Source organism: Schistocerca americana, chromosome X (genome assembly GCF_021461395.2).
Source record: "Schistocerca americana isolate TAMUIC-IGC-003095 chromosome X, iqSchAmer2.1, whole genome shotgun sequence".
NCBI classification, from domain to species: domain Eukaryota; kingdom Metazoa; phylum Arthropoda; class Insecta; order Orthoptera; family Acrididae; genus Schistocerca; species Schistocerca americana.
In genome coordinates this window covers 624,362,770-624,374,832 of record NC_060130.1, presented here as the reverse complement: position 1 = coordinate 624,374,832, position 12,063 = coordinate 624,362,770, and the positions used below count along the sequence as shown (strand labels likewise).

Here is a 12,063-nt window from a genome sequence, read left to right as displayed (position 1 = left end):
GTAATGCAAATGGAACTTCAATTTCATGAGGCGCTTTCCGCTATTCTTGACAAACGTGAGCAGCTTGTAATCACTACGAGTAACAACTGTGTGGGGGACTAATGACCTCAGCAGTTGAGTCCCATAGTGCTCAGAGCCATTTGAACAACTGTGTGATGATAATGGCGATGGTTGTTAGTGGATTTGGTCGTGTTATGCTGTCAAATTGCTTACAGTAACTTTAATGATGGCGCACATAATCTAGTGCTGACTACCTAAGTAAAGATATTGTGGTGGCGTCGTCGCTTCTCTTTATTTGGCATCAGCTTGTCTAATCTGATTTAACGAACACACTCCATTCACGAGCTGCTAATGATACAGTATGACTACAGAGATCATCGTGCTGGTATTACATTTATTCTGCAGTGAATTGCTTGACAAATATTACCGTCAGCTACGCAGCTGAAATGACTCATTGCACAGGTACTCTATGTTGCACTTGGTTAAGTGACCAGCTGGCTGTAATCCTGCTTCTACTGTTCGTTACTTGACTAAATATGCGCTACAATCTGACTCACATGTATATGACATAGACTAGCGCCATCACAAGGCAATGACTAAGTAATGGATGCCGTTGAAGTTCCGTTACATTGATGGCAAGACAAATGTTCGCAAATCAACTGCATTGCTTCAAAAAACAACTGCATCTTAAATATCGAAGGACAGACGTCCACACTGTCACAAGGCGTTGAAATACAGCAACGGTGGCAGATGAAAATTTGTGCCCAACTGCGGTTCGAATCTGGACCTCTTGCTTACGAGGCACTATATTTTTTGTTGTTGCTGCTGATCTCATTTTGTTCGTGATATTTCGTTCTATTTGTTCAGGGTGGACGTCCCATGACGTTTGTTCAAGTTCATCGTCGTTCTATTAATTCAGTTTTTTTTTATTTCAGAGAGTGGCTAACCCAATGACCGAACACGCTGAGCTACCGTGCCAGCTTTTTTTTTTTTTTTTTTTTCGTGTCGTTCTTACGTAGGGACCATGCCAATCTTCTCTGTATCGTTTCAGTTTTAGTATATGTACTGCCGAAGCAAGTACGACCTATCTACACACTCTCCTCGTCAGACGCAAATTCTCATATTTGCCGGATACCACATACGCGGTACCCCCCTCCCCCCTCCTCGACCCTCTCCGCACATTATTCCACTCGATCGCAGCCACACTGTATTCCCGCGGAAGATGGCATGCGTACAGCACTGAAAACTTTCTATGGGCTGTCGAGACCTGAGTAAATAGATAAGATGTTTTAGGAGGAATAGTAAATTTTGTGGGAGGTAGTAGTATAGACAAACTGCAGAAAAAATGCCATAGAACATGTGTCCAATTTTACTGAGTAAATACAGCTGGGTTCAATGCACTTTCGTTAGGTTTGTTTGTCCTTACGGGACCCCGTTGCCTATACTTGCTTGAAAATGAGCTTCCAGCATTATTGGAGGAGGTTCCTTTCGCTACAAGAATGCGTATGTTCCTCCAGCGTGACGGGGCTCCTGCACATTTCAGTCGTCAGGTGACGCGTCATCCAAACCTAACATTTCCCGGAAGATGGATCAGTAGATACGGGCGCTTTTCTTGGCTACCAAGGTCCCTGGACCATATCGATTTGGATTTTTGCCTGTCCGGATGGTTGAAAGGCGAGGTTTACAAGGAAAAAGTAAATCCAAGAGCCGATTTTATCGTTCGGATTATGAATAGTACAGCTCTTATGAAAGAATGCAAAGACGACCTCAGAAGAGCTACCTGTGGTGTTATCAACACAAGTCAAAAGTGTATTGAAATCGGTGGGGTAATTTTTGAAAATCAACTTTGAACGTCCTCATTTACCTTTACCTTGAGTTTGTTAGGGTTACGTACTAACAGCTGTATGACTGCACTCAATAAAAAGTGGACACATTTACACTACTGGCCATTAAAATTGCTACACCAAGAAGAAATGCAGATGATAAAAGGGTATTCATTGGACAAATATATTATACTAGAACTGACATGTGATTACATTTTCACGCAATTTGGGTGCATACAACCTGAGAAATCAGTACCCAGAACAACCACCTCTGGCCGTAATAACGGCCTTGATACGCCTGGGCATTGAGTCAAACGGAGCTTGGATGGCGTGTACAGGTACAGCTGCCCATGCAGCTTCAACACGATACCACAGTTCATCAAGAGTAGTGACTGGTGTATTGTGACGAGCCAGTTGCACGGCCACCATTGACCAGAGGTTTTCAGTTGGTGAAAGATCTGGAGAATGTGCTGGCCAGACCAGCAGTCGATCCTTTTCTGTATCCGGAAAGGCCCGTACAGGACCTGCAACATGCGGTCGTACATTATCCTGCTGAATTGTAGGGTTTCGCAGGGATCGAATGAAGGGCAGAGCCACGGGTCGTAACACATCTGAAATGTAACGTCCACTGTTAAAAGTGCCGTCAATGCGAACAAGAGGTGACCGAGACGTGTAACCGATGGCACCCCATACAATCATGACGGGTGATACACCAGTATGGCGATGACGAATACACGCTTCCAATGTGCGTTCGCCGCCAAGTCGCCAAACACGGATGATCATGATGCTGTAAACAGAACCTCGATTGATCCGAAAAGATGACGTTTTGCCATTGGTGCACCCAGGTTCGTCGTTGAGTACACCATCGCAGGCGCTCCTGTCTGTGGTGCAGCTTCAAGGGTAACCGCAGCCATGGTCTCCTAGCTGATAGACCATGCTGCTGCAAACGTCGTCGAACTGTTCGTGCAGATGGTTGTTGTCTTGCAAACATCCCCATATGTTGACTCAGGGATCGAGACGTGGCTGCACGATCCGTTACAGCCATTCGGATAAGATGCCTGTCATCTCGACTGCTAGTGATACGAGGCCGCTGGGATCCAGCACGGGATTCCGTATTACTCTCCTGAACCCACCGATTCCATATTCTGCTAACAGTCATTGGATCTCGACCAACGGGAGCAGCAATGTCGCTATACGATAAACCCGCAATCGTGATAGGCTACAATTCGACCTTTATCAAAGTCGGAAACGTGATGGTACGCATTTCTCCTCCTTACACGAGGGACCACAACAACGTTTCACAAGGCAACGCAGGTCAACTGCTGTTTGTGTATGAGGAATCGGTTGGAAACTTTCCTCATGTCAGCACGTTGTACGTGTCGCCACCGGCGCCAATCTTGTGTGAATGCTCCGCAAAGCTAATCATTTGCATACCACAGCATCTTCTTCCTGTCGGTTAAATTTCGCGTCTGTAGCACGTCATCTTCGTGGTGTAGCAATTTTGATGGCCAGTAGTGTATATGGAACTTTATATGCAATTCGTCTATACTACCACCTGCTAAAAATCTACTATTTCTCCTGAAACACCCCGTATATGCATATTTGTGTGATGTCTGTTCTTTCGGACATGTCCAAAAGAACATCCTCCCCCCCCCCCCCCCCCCCCCCACACACACACGTATTTCTATTGTAAATGCTATTCAGAAAATGTTTGACAACTTAGTGATAGTGACGGACTGGAGCTGCATTAACCTTCTTATTTCACAAGATATAGTTGTAATTTTCTGAACAATTCATGTTTAATAAGTGATTGCGAATTGGAAAACTTACGTTTGCGAAATGGTTACTTTATGCGTTAATTACAATGCCTCACATAGTTTATTTTGTGGAAACCTACTTCTTTCTACCCTAGCCTATACTACAGCAATGAGTGAATGCTGGCATTCTTGATACCTCACTGGATGTGCTACTGCAACTGTAGCCAAAGATTCAAATCCCGGTGCAAAAGTATATTTCAAGTCAGACGGTTTTGGTCCTCCGCTATTGTCACTGAAAACGATCACAACGAAATTAAGTATAGGAATTCTACGGAACCCTTGCGTTCATGCTGCGGTGCTGTGCAGATGAAAAAAGTAGTTTTTCACAATTATCAGATGGAGTTTGTCAGATTCCACTAATTATGACTGCATTATTAATTTCTGGTTTACAAGCGCTTTTCTGCCGCATATTGTTGTAACTATTCTTTGAATGTTAGAGTTGGAAGAATAAAAACATCACATTTTCGCCACATGGAATATTCGAATTCACTTTAAGTCTTCACGATTCGAGCAACGCAGAATGTCCGTCAGAAAAGCTGACAACAGAAAGCCAAGTCATGCCTGTCTTCTGGTGGGTGTGCCAATGACAGTGATCCCAATAAAAATATTGTATAGCTAAGGTACGTTGCCAACTCAGCCACTGGAGAAGCTCCCAAATTGTGAATCGCGTCTGGTGAATAGCTTTCAAGGTTTCGGTCCGATTAAGACACAAAAAGACAAATAATTGTCGCAGTTATCAATTTATGACGTTGCGTTTGCACTGAGTGCATCGATGTATTGCAAGTAATTTCACACTAGCCCCTAAACCTAGTTACAGAAATGCAAATAAGACTCATTGACATGTAATGAGGGTATTCCGGCCCTTGCCACCCACAACTTTGAGAGGAAGCTGTAGTAACTTCCGAGGTCACTCACAGAACGCATCAGCTGGCATACTTACTGGTTGTATAACTGAAACTTGGCAACAAAGCAGAATATGTTTGGGAACTCTGTTGTCCGACTAGTTACTTCCTTGACGGCACAGAACTATCCTACTAAATTCGCTTGATATTATCGTGTCATTTCAGCAGAATAGTGTGAGTGATTTTCCCTTGAGATGTGATATAAGGATGTCAGTTAATGATTTTGAATCCACGAAAGTCGTTCCACACGGGAAATGCAACAACTCTCGCCTCTTACGTTGTTATTTATCTGTCATAGCGGCTACTGGGCCGATAGGTAAGACGCCTGTACTGCACCACTGCGCTAGCTCCGAGATGTGCTAAAATTGGTGTGGGGATAGAATTCTAGCCGGTACGGTAGCTCAGCGTGTTTGGTCGGAGGGTCAGCAGCCCTGAGTGAATGGATCAATAACGAACTTCAGTGGGTGTCATGGGACGTCCGCCCCGAGCAAGGCAACGAACATGAACGAACACAATGAGATAAAAAAAAGAGGTAATGTGCAAGCGGCGTTCGTTCGTTCGCCTTTTGATGCTTGCTGATAGCCAGATTTTTAATTCTTTTGTAGCAGAGCTACAAGTAGGCAGATAGAAATTCAATAAGGGAATCGTAAGACAACGCTCGGGCAAAATTCGTCTTGCTACTTTCAGTACCTCTTAGTGTCAGAGAGAAAACCCTACGGTTCTGCAAAATTCATAATGCCACTTTTGTTTTCTGCTGACATATTTTGTTGTTATTGTGGATACATAATTTTATCTATGAACTGTCACATTTTCAACATACTTGTGTATGATACAGGACATGAAGTAAATACGGACCATTTCGAAGTCAAATGTCGGTAATATCCTACTAATCATACTAAAATACGCATAATCGTCTTACAGGCACTTAATGCTTTATTAAGGTAGACTCGTCGTGATGTTTCTGTAGTAAGTTGAGTTTAATTTGTATTAGTTGGCTCAAATGGTTCTGAGCACTATGGGACTTAACGTTTGAGATCATCAGTCCCCTAGATTTAGAACTACTTAAACCTACCTAACCTAAGGACATCACATACATCTATGCCCGAGGCAGGATGCGAACCTGCGATCGTAGGAGCACCGCGGTTCCAGACTGAAGCGCCTAGAACAGCTCAGTCACAACGGCCGGCTTTTGTATTAGTACAGTGAATACTTTAACTGCATTTTCCATTAGTTTATTGAACACAACAGTAATAATCAAAGAGAAATTAATCAGAAACAGTATATTCTTTTACAATATGTAAAACAATGTAACAATGCTAAAGTAGTTTACAAGCTCTACGCCTGTAGAAACCTACTGGTTCTAACGATGTTGTTAAACCAGTGTACTTTGAAGGCTATTTTCGTCTAGGAACGAACTGCCTTGACGGTTGATCGATCAAGAGCCCCCCTTCTTGTAGCGGTGTACCGTAGGTTTCTAGAAGAGCGTAGCGTTCCAAAGGATTGGAAAAGGGCACAGGTCATCCCCGTTTTCAAGAAGGGACGTCGAACAGATGTGCAGAACTATATATAGTCCTATATCTCTGACGCCGATCAGTTGTAGAATTTTGGAACACGTATTATGTTCGAGTATAATGACTTTTCTGGAGACTAGAAATCCACACTGTAGGAATCAGCATGGGTTTCGAAAAAGACGATCGTGTGAAACCCAGCTCGCGCTATTCGTCCACGAGACTCAGAGGGCCATAGACACGGGCACCCAGGTAGATGCCGTGTTTCTTGACTTCCGCAAGGCGTTTGATACAGTTCCCCACAGTCCTTTAATGAACAAAGTAAGAGCATATGGACTATCAGACCAATTGTGTGATTGGATTGAAGAGTTCCTAGATAACAGAACGCAGCATGTCATTCTCGAGGGAGAGAAGTCTTCCGAAGTAAGAGTGATTTCAGGTGTGCCGCAGGGGAGTGTCGTAGGACCGTTGCTATTCACAATATACATAAATGACCTTGTGGATGACATCGGAAGTTCACTGAGACTTTTTGCGGATGATGCTGTGGTATATCGAGAGGTTGTAACAATTTAAAATTGTACCGAAATGCAGGAGGATCTACAACGAATTGACGCATGGTGCAGGGAATGGCAATTGAATCTCAATGTAGACAAGTGTAATGTGCTGCGAATACATAGAAAGAAAGATCGTTTATCATTTAGCTACATTATAGCCGGTCAGCAACTGGAAGTAGTTAATTCCATAAATTATTTGGGAGTAGGCATTAGGAGTGATTTAAAATGGAATGATCATATAAATTTGATCGTCGGTGAATCAGATGCCAGACTGAGATTCATTGGAAGAATCCTAAGGAAATGCAGTCCGAAAACAAAGAAAGTAGGTTACAGTACACTTGTTCTCCCGCTGCTTGAATATTGCTCACCGGTGTGGGATCCGTACCAGACAGGGTTGATAGAAGAGATAGAGAAGATCCAACGGAGAGCAGCGCACTTCGTTACAAGATCATTTAGTAATCGCGAAAGCGTTACTGAGATGATAGATAAACTCCAGTGTAAGACTCTGCAGGAGAGACGCTCAGTAACTCGGTACGGGCTTTTGTTAAAGTTTCGAGAACATACGTTCACCGAGGAGTCAAGCAGTATATTGCTCCCTCCTACGTATATCTCGCGAAGAGACCATGAGGATAAAATCAGAGAGATTAGAGCCCACACAGAGGCATACCGACAATGTTTCTGTCCACGAACAATACGAGACTGGAATAGAAGGGAGAACCGACAGAGGTACTCAAAGTACCCTCCACCACACACCGTTGGGTGGCTTGCGGAGTATGGATGTAGATGTAGATGTAGATGTAGAAAGGTAAAATTTTACGAGTATACGAACAGAGGGACAAGTGCCTGAGAGTTGAATTCCCTATCAGTACAAGTGCCTGAGAGATGACTTCCCCATCAATCTATTGGATAGTTTTTTTCTCAAATCAGCCGAGTGCGTTATCATGCAGTAGCACAGGTGATGTAGTTTTGTCGGATGTCTCGATTGTTAGTAACAAATTCCAGCTGTGATGGACACACCCTTGAGGAAGAATTCGTAATGCAAAACACACTTTTGGAGCTATCAGATGGAAAATATTATGTTCACACTACTCTTTGCTCGAGATTACGTCTTTTGGTAGGGCACAGCTTTTCATTTCTTCTTAGGAAGTTAACGATAAAGGCATCGTAGCTCATCACCATTAACAGTATTGCATAGGTAGCTCAATGAGTAACCTGATGACGTTCAAGCAAAACTGCAATAATAGTCACCTCGTTGATTTCAGTTGTTTCCAATTAGAGCATGCAGTACTCCTACCACAGACTTCTGAACCTTGCCTGTGGAATACAAATGTTACATGATGGTTAAATGGTAATCCATCACTTATATCAGAGGTCGAGGCTTCCTTAATGTGGAAAATCATTCAAGGCAGAACGACCTATGTTGAAGTAAGAATACCTTTTTCTGGCATGTTTTTCCCAACAGCACTCGCTCCACACATAGTTCAAATCTTTCGAGCTGCCTCCTCTGCATTCACCCCTTATTATACCAAAATTAAATACTGTGTCGCAGATGTTACGCCTTTTTCCACTAGCGACCCAATTTTACAACGCTTAACCGTAGTTTAAGACTTTGAAGTATGCGAACTCCAATGCTTAATTGCAAGATGATAACTAGAACTTCAAATTCGCATATAACAGTTGATACATACACTGACAGCGTCGCGGCGCTTTTATCTGAGCGCCGCCCGATTTCAGGCGGCGGGTGGCGTCTGCCGGTGGCCGGTAGCCGCTGCAGTACGAGGAAACGCTCGAGCGTAAGCTGTTCTGATCGCGTCGCAGCCAAGAGCTGTCCTGCGGAATTGTTTCTGGAAGTATTTTCTGTTACTGGTGGGTAGAATGTGAAGCGAATTGTGTTCGATGTTCAATCAGACTCGTAACTTTATACAAGGGACGAAATGTCGTACCCACGACTACGAGTGTGGAATGCCCGATGATTACCACTTGACCACAGGCTCACACCACATGACATCATCTCGGTCGGTTTTATTGGCCACCATAAGTGAACGACGCGGACTTAGGCTCTGTGGCGGTCGACCGGCGGTCAATTTTTATGTCTAAGACTGTGGGTGAGAGATAATAACCAAAATAATGTCGATTAAAATGTGCTTATCACAGATTTGTTTGTTTTACGAGACTTAGCGTTAATGTAGTGCACATTACTTCGAACGTATAATGTGACTCTCTGGCTCATATTTCAGAATGTTCCTTGTAGAAAAGAGCTGTATTCATAAAACAATCGAACTGAAACCTCACTTTGAAATACGACAGAACTCATAAAATACAAAACATACACAAAAGTAAAATTTTGGAACAAATCTTGCTTAATACACACAATCCATCTATCAGCTGAAACCCTGCTTGACGTGGTTGATCTACACCTACATCTACACTCCGCAAGCCACCTTAAGATGTGTGGTGGAGGGTACTATGTGAACCACTGTCACTTCATCCTTTTCCTGTTCTGGTCGCGAATGGTTCGCAGAAAGAACGACTGCTGGTAAGCTTCAATGTGAGTTCAAATCTCTTTGATTTTACCTTCACGGTCTTTTCACGAGAAATACGCCGGAGGCTGCATTACATTGGCTGATTCTTCTAGGAATGCACGGTCTCGAAATTTTAACGGTAGACCATAGCGTGAGCAGAACGCCTCTCTTGCAGCGTCTGCCACTGCGGTTTGCTGAACATCTCGGTGACGCTTTTCGCGCTAACTAAATGAACCTGTAGGGAAACGTGCAGCTCTGGGTTTTGCAAGCTACCTCCTTTGTGGGTAGACTACATTTCATGAGGATTCTTACAGTGAATCTCAGTCTGACATTTGTCTTACCTGTGATTAATTTTACGTGGTCGTTCCACTTTAAATCACTCAGTACGAATACTCTTGGATAGTTCATGGATATGACTACTTCCAGTGATTGTTCAGCAATCGTGTAATTACAGTAACGGATCTTTCTGCCTGTTTATACATGATACGAGTAGGTTATATTTGTTTATGTTGAAAGCCAACTGCAACTCCCTGCATCAAACATCCATAGTCTGTAGGTCTTCCTGGATATAGCTACAATTTTTTAGCCTTGCTGCAGCGTATGTGTAACGTAGCGCGACTCCGATACGGGTATATAAGCACCGACATCTAGACAAGGGATTAGTGTGGCATTCGTGATTTTTCGATGTGCGTGCAGTAAACGCAGAAACATAAAATATGGCCATGTTATTACCAAACATGACTAACATACTGTTATTCTTTTCTTGGCTGCCGAATGACAAATACCGGTGACATTGAAAGACGTGTATATTTCTATTGTCTATTGTCAAACCACAATTTATGAAAGATGTTTATATTTTATTAATAGGATTAAGTAGGAATATTTGTCATGTTGGAAATAATTGTGGTCGCAGGGAATGTCTGCACCAAAGTATTATTGGCAGGAGAGACCGCACATTGATATAATTTTAAAAAGGGCGCGAGAGATCTCGTATGGATACAGCGGGAAATACCGCTCATTGATACATTTTGTAATGGTAGCAGGGATTGTCTGCACCAGAAAGCATTGTTGGCGGGAGAGACCGCACTTAGCGTTCGTAGGAAGTCAGTAGTAAGCGAAATGTGAAGCGAGTCGATAGCAGGTCTGAAGCGAGAGTTTGAGAGGAGCGGTGTGTCTACCAGCCAGCAGCTATGATTTACAAGAGATTATAAACGGATGTACAGAGACATCAGCTAACTATCACCATAAGAGGAACTAATATTATTGAATTATTTTTTTGAGAAACTCAAGACTACTGAAGATATATTTGAACAATGCTAGTTGTAAGATTATTGTAAAAAGTAAGTCCCATTTGAACGTTTGTAAAATCATTTCATTCAGAATATAATTAATTTTTCCCAGCAATATTGCATTACTGATTATAATCCATCCCAAAACCATCAGCGTAAAACTTTGCAAAATTCTATTGTTGTCAAGAAAAAGTTTAGCTATGAACTACGTAACTTCAGTCAAATTAATTAAAGAATAACGTCAGCGTTGGTAATAAATTCAGCCACTTATTATGACGGCCCACAAGCAGCTAATAAAGTATAGTAAAACAGAGTAAGTATATTCATGTCGCAGTTCGATGTAGCACTCAGACAGCGATCCAGTAACAGTAAAAAAGGTAAGGAACAGTTTTGGGTTATTGGAGGTAACGACTGAGGGCCACGACGACGACACATTCTATGTTTTGTCTAAATAATCAGCAAATCACTTTTAATAAGCAGCATTTAAATTTGTATGCGAAGATTGCACTTATTATTATTGAGAAAGAGAATTAATTTCAAAGGGTTCAAATGGCTCTGAGCACTATGGACTTAACATTTGAGGTCATCAGTCCCCTAGAACTTAGAACTACTTAAACCTAACTAACCTAAGGACATCACATACATCCATGCCCGAGGCAGCATTCGAACCTGCGACCGTAGCGGTCGCGCGGTTCCAGACTGAAGCGCCTAGAACCGCTCGGCCATCATGGCCGGCAATTTCAAAGGGTATATTTCATTTGTTATTATTAAGCAAGAGATAGAAATCCTAAGGTAAGGTTTCATAGGCTATTGTAGAAGGGAAGGCTGCGTAACAAAAGAGATATAGAGGAGACGGGAAGGTTTCAACATCCATCGATGAATGAAGAATGTGTGTAGGGCAGCATGTCTGTCGAAAACCACACACATCCGGGAAAACTGCGACAACTACGAATCACTTAAATTGGAGCGATTTAATAGAAAATGTTGTGGGGAAGGCAAACCAAAGATTACGTTTCACTGGCAGATCGTTTAGAAGATGCAACAGCCGAGCGGTTCTAGGTGCTTCAATGCGGAACCGCGCTGCTGCTAGGGTCGCAGATTCGAATCCTGCCTCGGGCATGGATGTGTGTGATGTGCTTCGGTTAGTTAAGTTTAAGTTGTTCTAAGTCTAGGGGGCTGATGACCTCAGATGTTAAGTCCCTTAGTGCTTAGAGCCATTTGAACCAATTGAAGATGCAACAGGTTTAGTACGCATGTTCGTCCTCTACTAGAGTATTGGTGTGCTGTATGGGATCCTCACCAGATGAGAATGACGAAGGACATCGAAAAAGTTCAAGGAAGGGGAGCTCGTTTTGTGTTGTCGCGAAACAGGGAAGAGAGTCTTACAGGTATGATAAGCAAGCTGGAATGGTCATTATTGAAATAAGGGCGTTTTTCGTTGCAGCGAGATGTTTTCACGAAATTTCAGTTACCAACTTTCTCGTCTGTATGTGAAAATATATTATTGTCACCAGCTTACATAGGGAGAAACGATCACCACAATAAAATAAGAAAAATCACAGCTCGTACAGAAATATTTAAGTGTTCATTTTTCCTGCGCTCTGTTGGAGAGACGAACAGTAGAGAATTTGTCTGAACGTGGTTCGAA

The 12,063-nt window shown here is 42.8% G+C and overlaps 1 non-coding gene across 1 annotated transcript; it reads right to left on the bottom strand.

The window, feature by feature from the left end:
• Positions 1-974: 974 nt before the first annotated feature.
• Positions 975-1,081, bottom strand: LOC124557489. The gene has a single exon (XR_006968745.1). It is a non-coding gene; the product is annotated as a U6 spliceosomal RNA (small nuclear RNA).
• Positions 1,082-12,063: the final 10,982 nt, after the last annotated feature.